The sequence below is a fragment of the Chiloscyllium plagiosum genome, unplaced genomic scaffold (genome assembly GCF_037043375.1).
Source record: "Chiloscyllium plagiosum isolate Xiang-an unplaced genomic scaffold, Cpla_swu_hap1 HiC_scaffold_30, whole genome shotgun sequence".
Classification (NCBI taxonomy): Eukaryota; Metazoa; Chordata; class Chondrichthyes; order Orectolobiformes; family Hemiscylliidae; genus Chiloscyllium; species Chiloscyllium plagiosum.
This window is the reverse complement of record NW_028270168.1, coordinates 20786861-20805722: the sequence shown is the minus strand read 5'-3', so window position 1 is coordinate 20805722 and position 18862 is coordinate 20786861. Positions and strand designations below refer to the sequence as shown.

The window sequence follows — 18862 nt, the reverse complement described above, 5'->3', positions numbered from 1 at the left end:
GCTACATTCATAAGCCTTGTTGCAATAAGAAAAAAAAAAGTTTATAACACCATAATCATTTGTGCTGACAGTACCTGGTGCCATTGTGTGCTTTGAGGGTTTTATAATCTGAACAAATACTCATGGATATCAATTGAAAATTCAAACAGTGTTTTTACTCCAATCAATTAGCAAAGCCTTTGACTAACTTGTTCTGTGCTTACTGCGTTCTGCAATTGCCAATTTAGCTGGCACATGGGTTGTTTTGACCACATTGACAAGTTTAAGAACTAAGCTTTGTTTTCAGTGAATGGGTAGGCTGCACATTATTGTTCCATGGTGTTGTCAGATTGAGAAAAACTGAGGTCCCTTCACAGGCATTTGAATACCAGGTAAATGTAACATTAGCCAAAAAACCAACAGAACCAAATACAGACATTACAAAAGATAATAATAAACAATGTAAAATTATTGTTTAAAGTAAGAGAATGTTAGTTTATGGGATGAATGGCCTCATTCTGCTTCTGTATCTTATCTCATTAGTGAATGACTTGGGGTTTCCTATGAGCAGTTTGTCAAAGTATTTGATTACTGACGGATATTTACTATTATGGACTGTGGTCATTTGAGTTTTTCTGTTCAGCGCTTTAACCCAAAGCCACAAGCTTCTTAGAAAACTGTTGAAGAGGCATGGTAGTGACTTAGTTATATCAATATTAGCTCAGGAATTGAAAATCAGGAAGAATGCTTCAATTAAAAGACAGTCAACCAAAAATAGAAGTGACCATAGAAAACTGATGGATTGAGGCAACAGCAGGCTACTTAGCCACTTAAGCCTATGCATTTGGAGAATTAGATTCTGTTTGAATGAAACCCCTGTTCTGCTCACCCATCTTTATGACTGTATCCAACAAAATCTTTCAATTTCAGTCTTGAAAGTCTTTTTTTGATCTCTAGTATCGACAGTCCTTTGTGGACAGTGTGTTTCAAATTTCTCCGACCATTTTTTTGCTTTTGATTTAACTCCTAACTGGCCTAGCCCTACTCTGAATATTGTGCCCATTATCTATACGTATGCAGGCTCTGTCAACCTTCCAGACTTTAAAAAGAAATTGATGTTCTTTGTATTTGAGGCTAGACTATGATTGTAGAGATTGGTAGGGACAGGGCTGGCACTCCAGAAGGGAGGAATGGAAGAGACATCACTGTTCAGCCAGACTCTCTCCAATCCTAGTCTCCAATCTCAAACACCTGCCAACAGAGACAACAGAATATAGACCAGTGATGCCTTTCGTATGAGCATTTTACAATTTTATTTTCTTAAAAACTTACTTGAGTATACTTTGCTTTGAAAATATGTTTACAAGGAGAATGGTGTTGAAAAATATATTGACCATGAGCAGATGGCAAAGCAGAGAAATTTAAGAGTAATTCTTTTCCAAATGCTTTTCTGTAGAAAAGTGGTTAAAAAAAAAAGATGGTCTGTGAAAACCATTAATTGTATGGTGAATCTTTGTGGAGAACAAGCTGAATTGATTAGAGATCCCCATTCACAGTCTAATAATCCAATGACATTCACTTTCTGGAGTGCCAGGTCAGGACTGATCACTTGTGTCTGGTGCCTGATGGCTATAGAAATGTATCCAACTGCAAGTCCTCACCTGTACCACCTACCCAAAGAAAATGAGAGGAGAATGTTTGGAACAAGCAAGGATAATGAACACAAATTTCATTGTGTAGACCTGATCTGATTCCTCACAATTATGATGGTTGGTGCATGTATAATGTAACTGAGAGAATGAACGTGATTGCACAAGCAGACTAGGGATTAAGGTGAATGGTGCAGGCATAAAATTATATTCAGACTTCAGGTGCCACTAGTGCCATGCATTACAATGACTCCTCAAACAGCTTCTGAGAGGAGATAACTATCTCTCCACATTCAGTTGTTTCTGTAATGCTGATCGTAAATCAATATGTCAGCTCTGACCATTGAGATGTACCTCAATATGTCATAGAGACATGGAGAAGTACAGCAAGGAAATAGACCCTTCGGTCCAACTCATCCATATTGATCAGATATCCCAGCCTAATCTAGTACCATATGCCAGCACTTGGCTCTTATCCCTCTAAACTCTTCCTGTTCATATTCCCATCCAGTTGCCTTTTAAATGCTGCAATTGCACCTGCCTCCACCACTTCCTCCAGCAGGACATTCTATACATGCACCACCCTCTGCATGAGACAGTTGCCCCTTAGGTCTCTTTTATATCTTTCCACTCTCATCCTAAACCTATGTCCTCAAGTTTTGGTCTCCCCTACCCCAGGGAAAATACTTTGTCTATTTACCCTATCCATGCCCCTCATGATTTTATAAACCTCTATAAAGTCATCCCTCAGCCTCCAACACTCCAGGGAAAACAGCCCCAGCCTATTCAGCATCTCCCCATAGCTCAAATCCTCCAACCCTGGTGACGTCCTTGCAAGTCTTTTCTGAACCCTTTCAAGTTTCACAACATCCTTCTGATAGGAAGGAGACCAAAATTGCACATAATATTCCAAAAGTGGCCTAACCAATGACCTGTACAGCCGTAACATGACCTCCCAACTCCATACTCAATTCTGACCACCCAACTCTGACCAATTAAGGAGAGCATACCAAACGCCTTTTTCACTATCCTATCTACCTGGTACTCTACTTTCAAGAAACTATGAACCTGCACTTCAGGGTCTCTTTGTTGAGCAACACTCCCCGGGTCCTTACCTTTAAGTGTATAAGTCGTGCTTTGATTTGCTTTTCCAAAATGCAGTACCTCGCATTTATCTAAATTAAAATCCATCTGCCACTCCTCACACCATTGGCCCATCTGATCAAGATCCCATGTTTGCATCACAGAAAAGGAAAAAGAACAGACCACATACCAGGTAGTGGGATTATTTTAGTTTGGAAACATAGAAGACATGAACTGGTTGAACTAACGGTTAGGCCAAAGGGTCTGTTCCCATGCTGTCTGACTGGCCAGGGCCATAATACCTTTTGATCCTGGTGTGCAAGATTTGTTCAAAGCCAAACTTTATATCTGGAGTCACGAGAATCTTCCATTAGTCCTGCTCTTGAACATTAATGCTCACCCAAATATCTCCATTTCTCAGGTCTGGAGATAATTCTTACTTTTTACAAATGATCTGAGTGGCCTCTAAAATGGCCCCATTATAACATGCTTCCATGACTGAGCTCAATTGCAGTGTCCATAAGAATCTTTAGAAATAGCTCTAATTAGTAAGCCATCTCTTCTTGTTGGAGTGTAATTCAACTATCTACCTTCTTGCCATGTTTCTCAAGCCCTTTTCTCTCCAGGAATAGTTTCAAATGCCTCTTGAATTTGCTTATGTGTTTACTTCAATGGCCTGTCCTGCTCATTCATTTCCAAATTTATATCAATTTGCAAAAGAAAAACATACTTGCATTTATTCAGCACTTTTCATCTAAAGCACTTTCCAGTTAATTGCAGACTTTGAGTTATTATTGTTGTAATACCAGAAATACTACAGTCAGTTTACGTACAGCAAGGTCCTTCAAACAGGACTGAGATAATGACTAGATAATCTTTTTATGTCATGTTGGTTGAGGGTTAAACATTGGTCATAACACCTGGGACAACTCCCCTTGCTCTTTTTAAAAATAATACCATAGGATTTTTAAAATTGCCTGACAAGATGCTAAGAGAAAGTGAGGACTGCAGATGCTGGAGATCAGAGCTAATTCCTGAAGAAGGGCTCATGCCCGAAACGTCGATTCTGCTGCTCCTTGGTTGCTGCCTAACCTGCTGTGCTTTTCCAGCAACACATTTTCAGCTCTGACAAGGTGCTAACCCTATCTGTCTCTCTCTCTACATGCCCAGTTCTCTCTCTCTGACTCACTTTCTCATGTCATTCTGTTACTTTCTGTCCCTTGTTGTATCAGGCAGTTACAGCAACCTGAAAGAGTTAACTGACATTGTGTGTAAGTTCCACCTAATAGACCATAAAGATTGTTGCAATCTTGAGCTCCTGATGAAGAGCCCATTCTCGAAACATTGACTCTCCTGCTCCTCAGATACTGCCTGACCGGCTGTGCTTTTCCAGCACCACACTTTTTGACTCTGATCTTCAACATCTGCAGTTCTCACTCTCTGCTGTTGGACTCTTGTGGCACTGTGGTGGTGTCTCCACTTCTGGACGAGAAAGCCCCTGGATTCAAGTCCCACCTGTTCTATCACTGTGTCTTAACATGTTTGAACAGGTTTGATTAAAATATCTATAAAGGACTATTTTGAGAGAAATTATGTACTTGTTCTTCTTATACCAGTTGCTATACTTAGAAGAGGGACCTGATTGTGTCTCAAAACCAATCATGTATCTTTGATGTAATGTAACTAGCTATTAAGTAATACGTAATCAATCTTTACTGTTTAGTTAAGACGGTGCAAATTTCTGCCAAAGGCATTGTGTGACCATCATTCCCTACATTGTGTCAGTAGCTCCACTGATACCAGCAAGAATTGGTGGCAGCAAATCTACTCCAGTATTCCAGCAGATGCTGGCAGCACAGGCATACAATGTTATAAGATGGTAACAACAATGAACATCTGAAGATTACATGATTTGTAGGTGCCGGTGTTGGTTACAGGTTACAGTCCAACAGGTTTATTTGAAAGCACTAGCTTTTATAGCACCACTCCTTCATCAGATGGTTGTGGAGGATAAGATCGTAAGACACAGAATTTATAGCAAAAGTTTATTGTGTGATGTAACTGAAATTATATATTGAAAAAGACCTGGATTATTTAAGTCTCTCATTGTTTAAAATGGGCATGTTGGTTTCAGTTCTTTCATATATAAATCCCAGAACTTCCTTAAAGAACTTCCTTAACCTCCCTCCTCACACAGACAGACACACACATACATAGACATACACATACATAGACATATACATACACAGACAGACACACACTCACTGACAGACCGACACACACACACTCCTCCAGACACGCACACATACATATACACTCACACAGACCCTCTCTCATACGCTCACACATACACACGTAGCCTCTTGCAGACCTATACCCCTTTACACTCACACGCACATACACATACTTCCCCCCCCATATCTACATGCACACACACCCACACAAGTTTATGGGGTGTATTTGTATTTGCAGAATTACATTTTAATTTGCTCAAAAACTGCATGAATCCATGTAAGATTCTGGAAATGACTGTAAATGACCTGCTGTGCTTTTCCAGCACTACACTCTCGACTCTGGTCTCCAGCATCTGCAGTCCTTACTTTCTCCTAAAAGATTCTGTAAATCCCTATTTTAAGTTAGAATCAATCTGAACATTGTGGCACAGATAGCGTCACACAGGGCACCTCGCCTGAAACAAACATGCCCATTTTAAACAATGAGAGACTTAAATAATCCAGGTCTTTTTCAATATATAATTTCAGTTACATCACACTGTAGACTTTTGCTATAAATTCCGTGTCCTACGATCTTATACTCCACAACCACCCGACGAAGGAGCAGTGCTCTGAAAGCTAGTGCTTCAAAATAAACCTGTTGGACTATAACCTGGTGTTGTGTGATCTTTAACTCGAAGATTGTATTTAGCCATAAATTACAATATTCCTCTGTCCTGTGTCCTTCCTTTGAGTGATGCTCATAAAGATGCCTGAGTAAGACAATAATACCACAATACAATATGTTGGGTAATGTGGTGAACAAGATTAATGTCAAGGCGGTAGTTTAATCGAAAGATTCTGATTTCATGGAGTACACCACAAATTGCATATGGCTTACTGCCATCAGCTGAGTGTTTCGAATTATTTATCAATTACTAGCTGATGTCTTATGGCATTGCTGACAAGCAGACTGGAACACAGTTATGATATCCCTTAATATTGTTCATTTTGACAACATTGTTGATTCTGGTAAGATTGGCATTTAATATACCCTAGGTGCCCCTTGAGAACTGCAGTTGTCCATGTGATGAAGTTGATCTCTTACTGTTATGTAGGGAGCTCCAGAAACTTGATTCAGCAACATGAAGGAACAGCTAAAATGCATCCAAATCAATTATGGTGTATGACTTGGAAGAGAACCTGAATCTGGTGCAGTCCATTAGTAGACCAGTGTTTATCTAACTTAGTTGGTTGATAAGTTAGATAATCCCTTTTCAAATGGAATAATAATCATGAAAAAACCTCCCCATCCAAATTGTAATATTATATAATACATATAATATGAAAATACTACATGTAAAGAGTGTTTTAATGCTGCTTTAAAAAGTTTAATTGCTTAAGGACTATTTTACTGATGTTGAAAATGATGAGACGAGACAAGCTAGAGATAAAGGATAAACGTGACTGCACTAATATTCCAGTGCATGCCACTGAACTGCTTTTAATATGATGAAAGATTGCCTGTTAATGGCATACCTACACAATCAGTTCACAGATCACATCCAATACAAGTAGCTATTGGTCAAATTAGTATTAACAGCAGTGTCATGCTATTGAGCTGTTTAACAGGCTCAGCTCACAGCAGGTTACGCTTTTAATTTAAAAGAATAACTTCACATAAAAATACAAGTTTCCCTGCCATCCAATTCTATTGCAGAATATTCGCTTAACTGTGATATTCTTAGGCATATTTTACAGCACTAAACAGACCCAGCTGCTTTCTAAATCATTCATAGAATTTGTTTCATTGCATCATTGAAAAGTCAAGTAAGTCAGACTGACAGTTTTACAATGATTGTTTAGAATCAAATCAAGAAGAGACTAACGTAAACAGAGTTTGGAAATACTCAGCAAACCAGGCAGCATTATAAAAGTAGAACCCAATTATCAGAGCAGCTGTTGGACTCTCACCTTCCCCTCTCTCTATCACTCAAAGTACACCTGAGCTTCATTACTAAAAACTGTGTCAGATGAGATGTCCATCATCACAAAGAAGGTTGATTGTCCAAAACATCTTGTTAGCAACCTTAGAGATTGATGTCAACTGTTGTTAATTTATACCAAATAGGTGGTTTGACTCTTTTTCTTTCCATCTCTCCCTCACCCACTGGAGAAATCGCTCCACAGATCCCATGGAATGACTCCAGATAATTTATTTCACTGATTCCAATTTGATAACCATTTTGGAGACTGTACATATGAACCCATGATATACTAGTAGTGGAAAGGGTCAGTGTTTCAATGGGAACCAAAGCTTGGGTTTGATTACAAGTAAAGGTGGCAAAGTAAGCAGACGTAATTCACAGATTTAGATAAGGCTGTCCCCGTTGGCTGATGTTACAAGGTCTAAGGCACGGTCGCTCAGTGGTTAGCACTGCTGCCTCACAGTTCCAGTGGACCTGGGTTCGATTCCAGCCTTGCACAGCAGTCTGTGGGAGTTTGCACATTCTCCCTGTGTCAGCGTGAGTTTGCTCTGGTTTCCTCCCACAATCCAAAGATGTGCAGGATAGGTGAATTGGCCATGCTAGGTTGCCCATAATTTTCAGAGATGTGTAGGCTGCGTGCATTGGTTAGCGGAAATGTAGAGTAATAGGGTAGGGGAATAGGTCTGGGTGGGATACTCTTTGGAGGGGCATTGTGGACTTGTTGGGCCAAATGGCCTATTTCCACACTGTAGGGATTCAATGATTCTATGATGATGTAAACTTAAGACTTGGGGCAAGATATGAAAGATTTACACTTGAGTGCTATTGAACTGGTACTTGCTCCCATGAGGATGGTAGAAGCAATGATGATCAATTATTTTGAAAAGAATCACATGGGCAATTGAAGGAAAAATTTACAGAGCTATGGAGATTGAGTAGGAGAATGGAACTGAGTGAGCAACAGAGGATGAGGGGTGAGCTTATAGATGTTTATAACATCATGAGGGACATAGATAGGTTGAATAGCCAAGGTCCTTTTCCTACAGTGGGGGAATCTAAAAATAGAGGGAATAGGTTTAAGATGAGAGGGGAAAGACTTAAAAAGGACCTAAGGGATAATGTTTACACATAGAGGGTGGTGCGTGTATGGAACGAGCTGCCAGAGAACGTGGTGGAAGCTGGTACAATTACAACATTTAAAAGACATTTGGATGGCCGTTTGAATAGGAAGGGTTTAGAGGGATCCGGGTCAAATGCTGGCAAATGGAATTAGATCGGACTGCGATGTCTGGTCAGCATGGAAGAGTTTGATCGAAGGGTCTGTTTCCGTGCTGTGTGACTCTTGACTTCATTACTGGATTACTTAACTAGAAGCTGACACAGCCTTAATAGGCTGAACAGCCTCATTCTATGCTGTAATGACTATGATTTTGTGGTAGTTTTGTAGTTTTCTCAAAGAAAGAAAAGGTAATCATTTTATCAACTAATTCACACAGTAAACAAATTAATCAAAGGGCATAATTAGTTCTGCTAATCTGTGAGCAATGACCAGAGGTGTTCATCATTATAAAGAGCTGCTTCAGATGCTTAGGGGGATTCGTTGAAAAATACCTTCAGATAACCCAGGATAAGAGGCTCAATGACAAAATTAGGACAGGAAATATTTCCATCATGCACTTGCTGAGTAATGGGCTGCACAAATTGCTGAGAAGTGATTGAGACCAAGACTGATGTAAGAAGTCATGAGATGCTTATCACTTTGGTATTCAGAAAAGATGAGATTAACTATGTCAAAGAACTCTTTCATCCAAATCCATCTTCTGAAGTTAGCTTATCAAACTTTGTACAGCATTGGGTTGATGAAAATGTAGGCTCACATTAAAAAATTGTCAAAAAGATTGCAACTTCTGACTAACTTCAGTGAATATATTCTGACCCTCGCCCACTTCTTGAAGGCTGTGACAATAAGAAATGTATTTTGGTTTGTAGAATTTTCTTAGCATTTGTCATGATTTGGATTACTTTTCCAATCTAAAGCTTGTTCAGCTGTTATACATGAAGACCCATGTGAGGTCTGAACTGAGTGGTCTCAAAGTTCTTCTAAATGAAAATACGAAGGTGGCAAAAGAATCAAATGGGAGATGTAGAGAGTTTTTTTTAATGTTGTTAAGACCTCGAATGCACTGCCTGAGAGGAATATGGGATCAGATTTAATGGTACATTTCAAAAAAGGTTGGATTAATACTTAGAAGAAGAAATTGGTCAGAAAAATATCGGGAAAGAGTAGGGAAAATGAAACTAATAGGATAGCTCTTTCAAACAGCTCTTTCAAATGGACCACAAAATTCTATGACTAAATGGTAATCTAAACAAAATTGTGTTTGTTAAATCATAACCAAAACAATGGTCTAAATTAATCAAGTGAAAAAGGTTCCGTTTCCTCCTTCTCTCTTCTCCCATCTATTGTTTCTTCTGCAGACGTATGGTGATTTTCCCTTGCTTACCTAAGTTTCTGCTCCAGCTTCCTCGAATTTAGGAGCCAGAACTCCAAATTGCCACAACCCAGTCCCATTGGAGCATCCCAGGTATTGCAACTGAGATTGTGCCAGCTACATTGCTAATCAAACTGGAACAGTCCCAACATGCTTTCCATTTCAGTACATGGAGAAACCTGGATAACCGATTCAGAATTTAAAAATTGAACAGTCCTAAGTTTGACTTTCCAATGGTGTTTCACGGCCATCGAAGACTTTCAAAATTGATGATACTGTTGTAATATAGGAAACCCAGCAGTCAATTTGTGCACAGCCAGCTCCCACAGGCAGAAGCTTGATAATGACAAGATGGTCTGTTTTCCTGACATAGGATGAACAACAAATATTGGCCAGGGCACTGGGGAAGAATTCTTCTTTGAAAATAGTAGCCATGATGTAGAGGTGCCAGTGGGTTGGACAAGATCAAAAGTCACACAACACCAGCTTATAGTCCAATGGGTTTACTTGAAAACACTAGCTTTCAGAGTGCTCCTCCATCATACCCGATAAAGGAACAGCATTCTGGAAAGAGTGCCATGGCATCTTTAGTTTATGCCCTCTTAATTAAGATAAAATTATCATATTCACAGTGAACAAAAAGGTTGCTCTCTCAGAGATGATGGTAGTGACTTTATACTCAGACATAGGTTGAGGCTGAGAATTTGTGACCTTCACGGTGACCTCAGCCAGTATTGGAATTGAACCTGCTCTCCTGATGTCACTCTGCCATTGCTAACCAGCTGTCCAACCAGCTGAGCTTACTGATCCTCCCCTCAGTACTGCACTGGAACACCAACCTAGTATATTTGTGTCCAAATTTCTGGACTGAGACTTGAACACGAGCACTTCTAACCTCAGGAGTCACGGCTAAGACCTAAAAGAATTACATGCTCACGTTGTTCAATTTTTGCTGTCAGTATCTTTCAAGAATATCTTATTGCTTGCTGTGAACATGGCAACAATGAAGAGTGACAGCAATACTGTCTGAGAATTAATGTAACAAGGGTGATACTGCAGCCTCATTGTTCTTGCTCAAGCATGAAGGACTTGTGACTAACAGACACCATGAAAGCGTGAAGGATTCTGAAGGTCTTCCTTGAGTGATGAACCAGTTGGAATCTGTTGCTGTCTGATGTAACCGTTTCTTCCTTTTCTATTTTTCTTCACTCAAAGGGATTGTACCCTGATGATGTGTTGCCACAGGGACCGATTGCCTTCTGCATCCTTGCTGAAGTAAATGTTTGTTATATTTGAGCCAGTTATTGAAGATGCTAGAGAATTTCCCTAAGTCACCAGGAATTGAAGATTAATTCACAGGTCATTTCTACAGACAGCAATCAGGTGAAACTGTCAGTGACATTAAAAAAAAATCTTTTTTTTGACACATGACTTTTGTTCGTGGATTCTTACTTTATTTGAACATTTTATTGCAAAGCCTGTTACTAAAACTAACTTCACATTCTCAGACTTCCATGATGAACTTTGAGGTATTAGTTCACCTTTTCTGTATTACTCTCCAATAACATAGAGCCTGGAATCAGTGCAGAAATTACTTTGAAGGTTCTTATTTAGAAGGAAAGATGCAGCATGTGGAAAAGGACTTGTTTAAAGGGTATTGTGTGTGCATCTGATTATAATTTGTTTTAAATTTATTTGCCCTAAAGCTTACTACATATTTGTAAAAGATCAATCTTGTGTCACTTAATAAAATCAAACTATAGACTCCTTGATGGAGCCTGTAGGCTATACACACTTCAGCATAATTTTGTTTTCTGTCCATGCAAGATTACCAGTAGAGTTTGCATAAATTATCAATTCTATGTATACAAAAATCAAAGTACTAGATACATATTCCTGCATCAATCCTTAATTTGCTCTTCAAAATCTAATAGATTTCTCTAACTCATTATGATGCTCAGCCATAGATCAAAAAATGTTTGGGCACTAAAGGGATCAAGTGATGTGGGGATATGGCAGAAAAGTGGAGTTGATGCAAATTAACTACAATCTTACTGAATGCTGTCACACAACAGCAGGCTATAGTCCAACTTCACCCGATGAAGGAGCGGCACTCCAAAAGCTTATTATTTCAAATGAACCTGTTGAACCGTAACCTGCTGTCGTGTGGCTTCTGACTTTGTCCACCCCAATCCAACACCGGCACCTCCATTTCTTTCCCGAATGTCATAGCAATTTCTATGGATCATTCGCTCCTCCTGTTTCTATGCCTTTATACTCAGGTGACATTCATCTTTATTTCAAAGACTTGGGTATTAAATTGAGACTTACAATTCAGTGCAGTAATGAGGAAATTCTGCAGTGCCACAGGTACCATTATTCAGGTTAGATACTGAACATGATTGTGAATGATGTCCAGGGCAAGCAAGATCTACTCAAACTCCTAGGCTAATATTAGAGTCATAGGGTCATACGGTCCTTCGGTCCAAGCAGTCCATGCCGACCATAATTCGAAACTAAACTAGTGCCACCTGCCTGCGCTTGGCCCATATCCCCCCAAATATTTTCTATTCATGTACTTATCCAAATATCTTTTGAACATTGTAATTATACCCGCATCCACCATTTCCTCTGGAAGTTCATTCCACATATGAACCATTCTCTGCATAACAAAGTTGTCCCTCATGTCATTTTTAAGTCTTTCTCCTCTCACCTTAAAAAATGCCCCCTAGATTTGAAATCCCCAACCCTAGGGGAAAGACATCTGCCATTCACCTTATCTATACCCCTAATGGTTTTATAAACCTTTATAAGATCACCCCTCAACTTCCGACACTCCAGTGAAAAAGTCCCAGTCTATCCAACCTATTTTTATAACTCAAACTTTCCATTCCAAGCAACATCCTGGTAAATCTTTTCTGAATCTTCTCTAGTTTAATGCTATCCTACCTAATGCAGGGTGACCAGAACTGGACACAGTACTCTAAAAGAGGCCTCACTAACATCCTGTACAACCTCAACATGATATCTCAACTCCTTTACTCAAAGGCCTGAGCAAGTGTGCTAACTGCCTTCTTAACCACTCTATCTACATGTGATGTAAACTTCAAAACAATTATATACATGAACCCTTAGGTTTCTCTTTTCTACAACATCACTCAAGGCATTACTAGGAATTGAATAAGTCCTTTACCAAAATATAATACCTCACATTTCTCCAAATTAAACTCCATCTGCTTACTAGCTCAATCAAAACAGTTCACTATTTGGTGTCAATTACTCAATTTATATTTACTAATCAGAAACGCATTTAGGCATATCTGGATTCTAATTAGCCACATAACATATCAGACAGCAGAAAAGTGCAGAAAGGACGTTTGCACAATAATTCAAATCTTTGCATGTTAATCAAACCTTCCTCCCAAATGTCTTTCAGTTTCAGAAATACTAATAATCTCCATTTGATCTTCTTCAGTCTCTGTGGTTTATCACCCCAGTGAGACATTAGCAAAGGTGGTCGGAATATGGACTGGGATCATAGACTGGTATCCAATGAGTGCATTATCACCAAAGAAAATTCTTTAAAATACATTCAATAACTAAAATCTGGTGAACGACACAGGACATGATCAAATCGAGAAAATAAATTTCACTAGTTTGCGTCCAACTTCAACTTCAGCACCCTTAGTTAAACTGCTGGGATTGGGTGTGATACTGTTTTCCACTGACTTCAACAGAAAGTGACATTGATGTGAAATCCAATGTTATAAAACATGTGTAAACCTAGTGTTTCAGGCAATCCCAAAGGATTCAAAGGCGGTTAGGTTAAAATCGCTCACTTTGTGTCCAATCTATAGATCTTTTAAGAATTGCCAAAGGAATAGAACTGTCCAGCCAATCTACGTCTGGTCCCTGTGCTCTCCGGAGTGGTACAGATAAGAACAACTGATGTCTCGCCCTGGCTTAGTAGGAGTCAGAATAATGAGAGCTTTGTTGTTCTCTTGCTGTCACATGAGAGAGTCGGCCTGTATAGCGCTGGAGCTAATCTCTGATTGAAATCTGCTGGGATTCAAAACATTGCTGCAGATATGGTGAGATGTTTATTGAGCAGTGGAAAAAGAATGGGTTGATCTCAGTCCTTGTGTATCAGCATTTCCTGTCATTAGCTTGTACTTTAACTAGTCCTGACCATCTAAAAATACTTTTCTCATTTTTGGTTTTAAAAAAAGACAAACAAAGCACTAATGTTCACTGCTGGATAGACAGCAGGGAGGTTGTGTTAAAATTGTACAGAATCTTAGTTCAACTACACCTGGGACGGTATTTATTGGAGTCGATGGGCCTTGCTGCCATCATAGAATAAGCAAGATCCCATCGCACCTGCTCTTGGGAAGGTCTGCCAGAATTAAATACCTCAGCCTGGTCACCTAGCTGGGCAGCAGTGAACCTTGCCCTGAGGTCACCAACACTGGGATCAGGGCGAAGAACGGCCAGTGCATCAGAGGGCAGCAGCAGTTATTATAAGCAACACTGAGAAACATTGGCTGCTGCCAGCAAGATACCCACCCAAGACCAAGTGTTGCCAAGGATGAGGATGGGTTGAGGGTGGGGGGGTTTAGGAGGGGGGTGTCAGTTGCAATGGCCCCTACCCTTCCCACTGCCAGTTTCCTCGAGCAAACACTGAGTATTTTTAAATGAAGTACTTCACCTTATGGAACCCCACAAGGAATCCCAAGAAAGTCTGCTTTCCAGCTTTCCCACGTGGACAAGTGCCGCTAGCAGCCGTGGGATGAAGCCCTTACTTGATTATTCATTGCCCATTTAAAGGTGAAAAAATCACACAACATCAGGTTATGGTCCATCAGGTTTATTTGAAAGTACATGCTTTTGGAGCACTGTTCCTTTGTCAGGTAGCTAGTAGAGAAGGATCATAGGACATAGAATTTACAGTAAAAGATCAAAGTGTCATATAACTGGTACAATGTATTGAACAAACTTAGGTTGCTGTTAAGTCTTTAGTCAGTTAGAATGGGGCTGCAGGTTTTGATTGATTAATATGTAAATCCCAGAACTTCTTTCAAGTCACAGTCCTGAGACAACTTAAGGTTTTATCAGTATAAAAAAAAAAGTGACATCTCAGCTCAGACAATACATTAAAGGTGTTGACCTTTTGCTATAAATTCTGTGTCTTATGATCCTGCCCCGCTAGGTACCTGATGAAGGAGCTGTGCTCTGAAAGCTTGTATTTCCGAATAAACCTGTTGGACTATAACTTGGTATTATATCATTTTTTAACTTTGTTCACCCTAGTCCAACACCAGCACCTCCACATCATTTAAAAGTCAAAATTGTTGGTGGTGTGGGATGGCCATCCACATTGAATCTGGGCAGATATAATGGTTGTACTCTCCCAGCTGAATAAATCATCCCCGCTCCAAAATACCCCTCAGATGAGGGCATTAAGTTCCACCTATGGAATGTTATGTACAGTTTTAATCTTATATAATAAAATGATATAGAAACAATTAAGACAGTTTTAAAAGAGAGAGGCGGAGGCTGTTGCCTGTTGAAAAAAGTCAATGAAACTGACACCAGAATTATTTAAGACTTCAGTCAGAAGCTTGATGAACTCCATTGAGGTCTTAAATAAATTTGAAAAGATTCAATAATGTAGATGTAGAGAAAGCATTTTCACTTTGGTGAGACCCAGAGCAAGGAGCTACATAAAAAAAACTCTCCTATAAATTTATGAGAAAATTCTGTTTTTTTTTACCCTGGGTGAGAATAAAATATGAAATATGCTACCATGTGGAGTATTTCAGGTGAATGGCACAAATTTATTAATAAATGAGGTTAGGTAAGCACAAGAGTGTGAAGAAGGTGGGAGGAGGTTTATTTGGAGTATAAATTCAGGTGTGAATCTATTGGGCTGAATGGCCTGCTTCTGTGATTCAAGCACAATTCCTCATGCGGTTGATGAGCTTTTCTCAGATTCTAGGCTGTGCAAGATGGGTAAGGCACCAGAGTTCCCCAACTGCTGTTTGACTCCTGAGGACGATTGTTGAAAGTTCTTCATTACCATGCTGCTTTTTAGTCACAAACGTGTCATTCTTTAGTGAAAACAGTAGGTCTGCAGTGCTACTGCAGTCACTTGTCTACGAGCATTGCAAGGACTCTCGTAACAACTATATTTTGGATGAGATAAGGTTGTAAAAGTGAACCTTTCCTGGTCCTATAACTCTCTAATTTTAAAGTGTCCACTGTGACTCGAACAATAGCATGCTCATATTTAAAGCAGAGATCATGGATTCCAAGTTCTACTCTGGAGAGTTTGACAGCCCTAGCATAGTTCTGAGGGAATGAAACACTTTCTGAGGTAGAGCTGTTGGTTCAGATGTCAAGTGGGCATCCTGTCTAGCCTTCTCTAGTATTTTCATGGCACTAGTAGGAGAGCAGGGACCAATATTTATCCTTCAACCAACATCGCTAAACAAATTATCTGGTCATTCCCCTTCAGATGTATTTTGTTCACTTAAAAGGCTTTTAGAACACCAAGGATTCTTAGACAGTACCTTCTAAACCTACCACTTCCATCCAGAAGGCCAACAGATACATTGGAACACCACCACCTGCAAGTTCTCCTCCTAGTCACTCACCATCCTGACTTGAAAGGATATTGCCATTCCTTCACTGTTGCTGGGTCAGAATCCTAACTCTCCCTCCCTAATGACTTTGTGGGTCTACCTACTGCGCATGACTGCAGCAGTACAAATAGGCAGCTCACCATCGCCTTCTTGACAACAATAAAGGATGGACAACAAATGCTGGCTAAGCTATCAAAACCCACATCCCCTAAATTAATTTTTTTTAAAAAGTCCTGAGGTTGTGAAAAGTCTTATGTAAATGGAAACTCTGCTTCAAAAGTTAAGAAGCTGATTCTAGATTGCTTACCCTCCCCAAACAGTGTGTGATTCAATAATAAATGACACTGCATGACACAGCAATTACTACAATCTTGTTTAAGCCTTCCAACAGCCGAACAAATGTCTGACAGCTGGTATATACATGTCACTGTGGTGGAGTCATAGCTCCTTTGTACTAATCATTTGCTGCATAAAGAGTCAGTTTGGAGACATGTTAAAATTATGGAGTGAATTTCCTTACAGTTTGAGCCATATTGGTGCTAGAACAGCAGAAGGATTATTTTGAGCATTGAGACTCAGAATTGATTGATATCCTTTGTTATGAAGGTGTAGGTGTGTACTGTATCTTTAAGAGAGAGAGGAAAGTGGCAAGGACTGAAAACACAGAGTGCGCTGAACATTTTAAAAATGTAACATTTGGTTGACACAAAGAGCTGGTGCTGTGTGCCATGATACCAAAAACAAATTCAAATTCAGCCAATCAGTTTGAATTATGTCCCAGAGACGAAAATCCAATCAAATTTGAATTTAATGTTTTGATGACATCAAACCAATGAAATGATCTGATGTTTTGTGGTATAAAACCAGACATTTGGAACAGTTAAGGGAAGAACTGCCAAGAACACCAACAAGTATAGACGACTAGCCGAATAGCTCTCTGAAAAGTACCCGTCCATAAGAAATGTTGTTCAGCAGAAGACCAAAGAAAAGCCGACCTAGAAAAATCTACAGAGGAAAATCTACAATGGTGAATCGACCAAGCTGACTGGTTTTGAAATTTTTTTTTGTAAATCTTAATTGGGTTTTTTTATCAGGCCAGTATTGTAGAGTGGGAGGTGAAAGATAGGTTTAAGAGAAAGGAGTTGTAAAATAGTCGTCTAATGTTCTCTTTTGGACTTAAAGAATAAAATTGTTAAATTTTACTTTAAATAGTGACCTCTGGGATGGTTCTTTGTCTCTCGAAATTTAACAGATTATGGCATGAGGTGAGCTTCTCTTTGTGTCGGGTTTAAATTAGCAGAGGGTTTTACCCCGTAAATGTACCCACAATCCAATCCAAGTGAGCTCATCCAGTTTTAGCTAATGTTATAATCGCAATACTCCTGGATTGGTTCTCCATTAAAATCTGGGTAAGTTACTAACAGATGTGTAGAGGCAAGTCAACTGTCATGTTCAAATCAAAGCTCTTTGTGAAAATAAAGTGTATTGCAGAACATTGCGAAGAAGAATCATCTTGAGCTCAAAGCATTAACTCTGTTCCTCTGGACCACAAATGCTGCCAGATCTGCTGGGTTTCTCTATTATATGCTGTTTTTATTTCAGACTTCCAGCATCTTCAGTACTTTGCTTTAATTTTAGTGTTTTTGCTATTTTTTTTAACCCATCTTATTTACATGGGGACGTTTTTTTTCCGACTAAGACTGTCTGCCTGCTACTTGGTCAAGCACCGTTACCCTCCCCACCCCCGTTTCCAAAATCGGATTTGCTGCGTCTGAGTGGACACATTTCTGGAAGTGTCAGTACATCACACCCTGCCTCCAGACACCCTGTCCTCACACTCTCACCATCAGTCACTCAACATTTCCATCAGCATAAATCCCCCCCTTCCTACAACTGGTTGGAAAGCAATCAAACTCTTTGTTTCATACTTTGACTCACAGTAAACAACCTTCAAACAGCCTTTTTGTTTCTTTCCAACTCCTGTATTTATGTAACTTTGGGAGCAAATGGAAGTTTCAATGATGCATCATTGCCAACATTTAACATTCCTTGGGTATAAGAGCCTAGGCTGTGAATCATTGTGTTTAAACCAGCCATGTACAATATGCTTCACTGAGCCTTTGAACAAGAGTACTGTGCTTGGAGGCCTCTTAGCATGTGATAAATCATTGAGTGTTTGGCCAGTCTGAATGTTTCAAGCAGTTAGTTCCATGTTGCAGCAATAAAACTGGTTGCCCAGCATCTGTGTTTCCTCCTGTCCATAAGTCTGGGTCAAAATTCTTTAAAAATACAAAAAGTTTCATTTATAATGAGTTTTGTTTTAATATTACCAGGTAGTGTTTTGTACTGTGCTTTATTTATCTTTCTTTATCTCTCTGTTACAATAAATTGGAATTAGTAGTATTAATCTAAATTATATGGGCTGTACATGTGGTGTTTTGCCATTTACTACAAAGATAATGGCTACATTCTCATCAGAACCATGACAGGAATAGCAATATCATACTTTCCCATTGATGGCTGGGTTGATGCCATTTTGGTTAGGTGTCTTGAATTTGGTGGCATAGATAGTTTCCACCTATTTTCTGGAAATTTTGAATTACATGAAATTAATGGGGTCCTGTTCTCTAACTAAGGCCAGAGTAGGATAGGTTTTTCAGTCTGGTCATTGGTGAGGTAAGGGGAAAACAATGGATGATCAATGGCATATTATTATGAAAATCTAATGGTTCCCCCATCCATTGAAAATTGATGTGGACCTAACCTTGCAGTCTCTTCTGGGATAGCTACTGGCAACTACAGGGAGTTGAAAAT

The 18862-nt window shown here is 39.4% G+C and overlaps 1 protein-coding gene across 1 annotated transcript in view; it reads left to right on the top strand.

The window, feature by feature from the left end:
* Positions 1–18862, top strand: part of LOC122563602 (exostosin-1-like) — a 260921-nt gene that overhangs the window by 171831 nt on the left and 70228 nt on the right. The window lies entirely within an intron of this gene.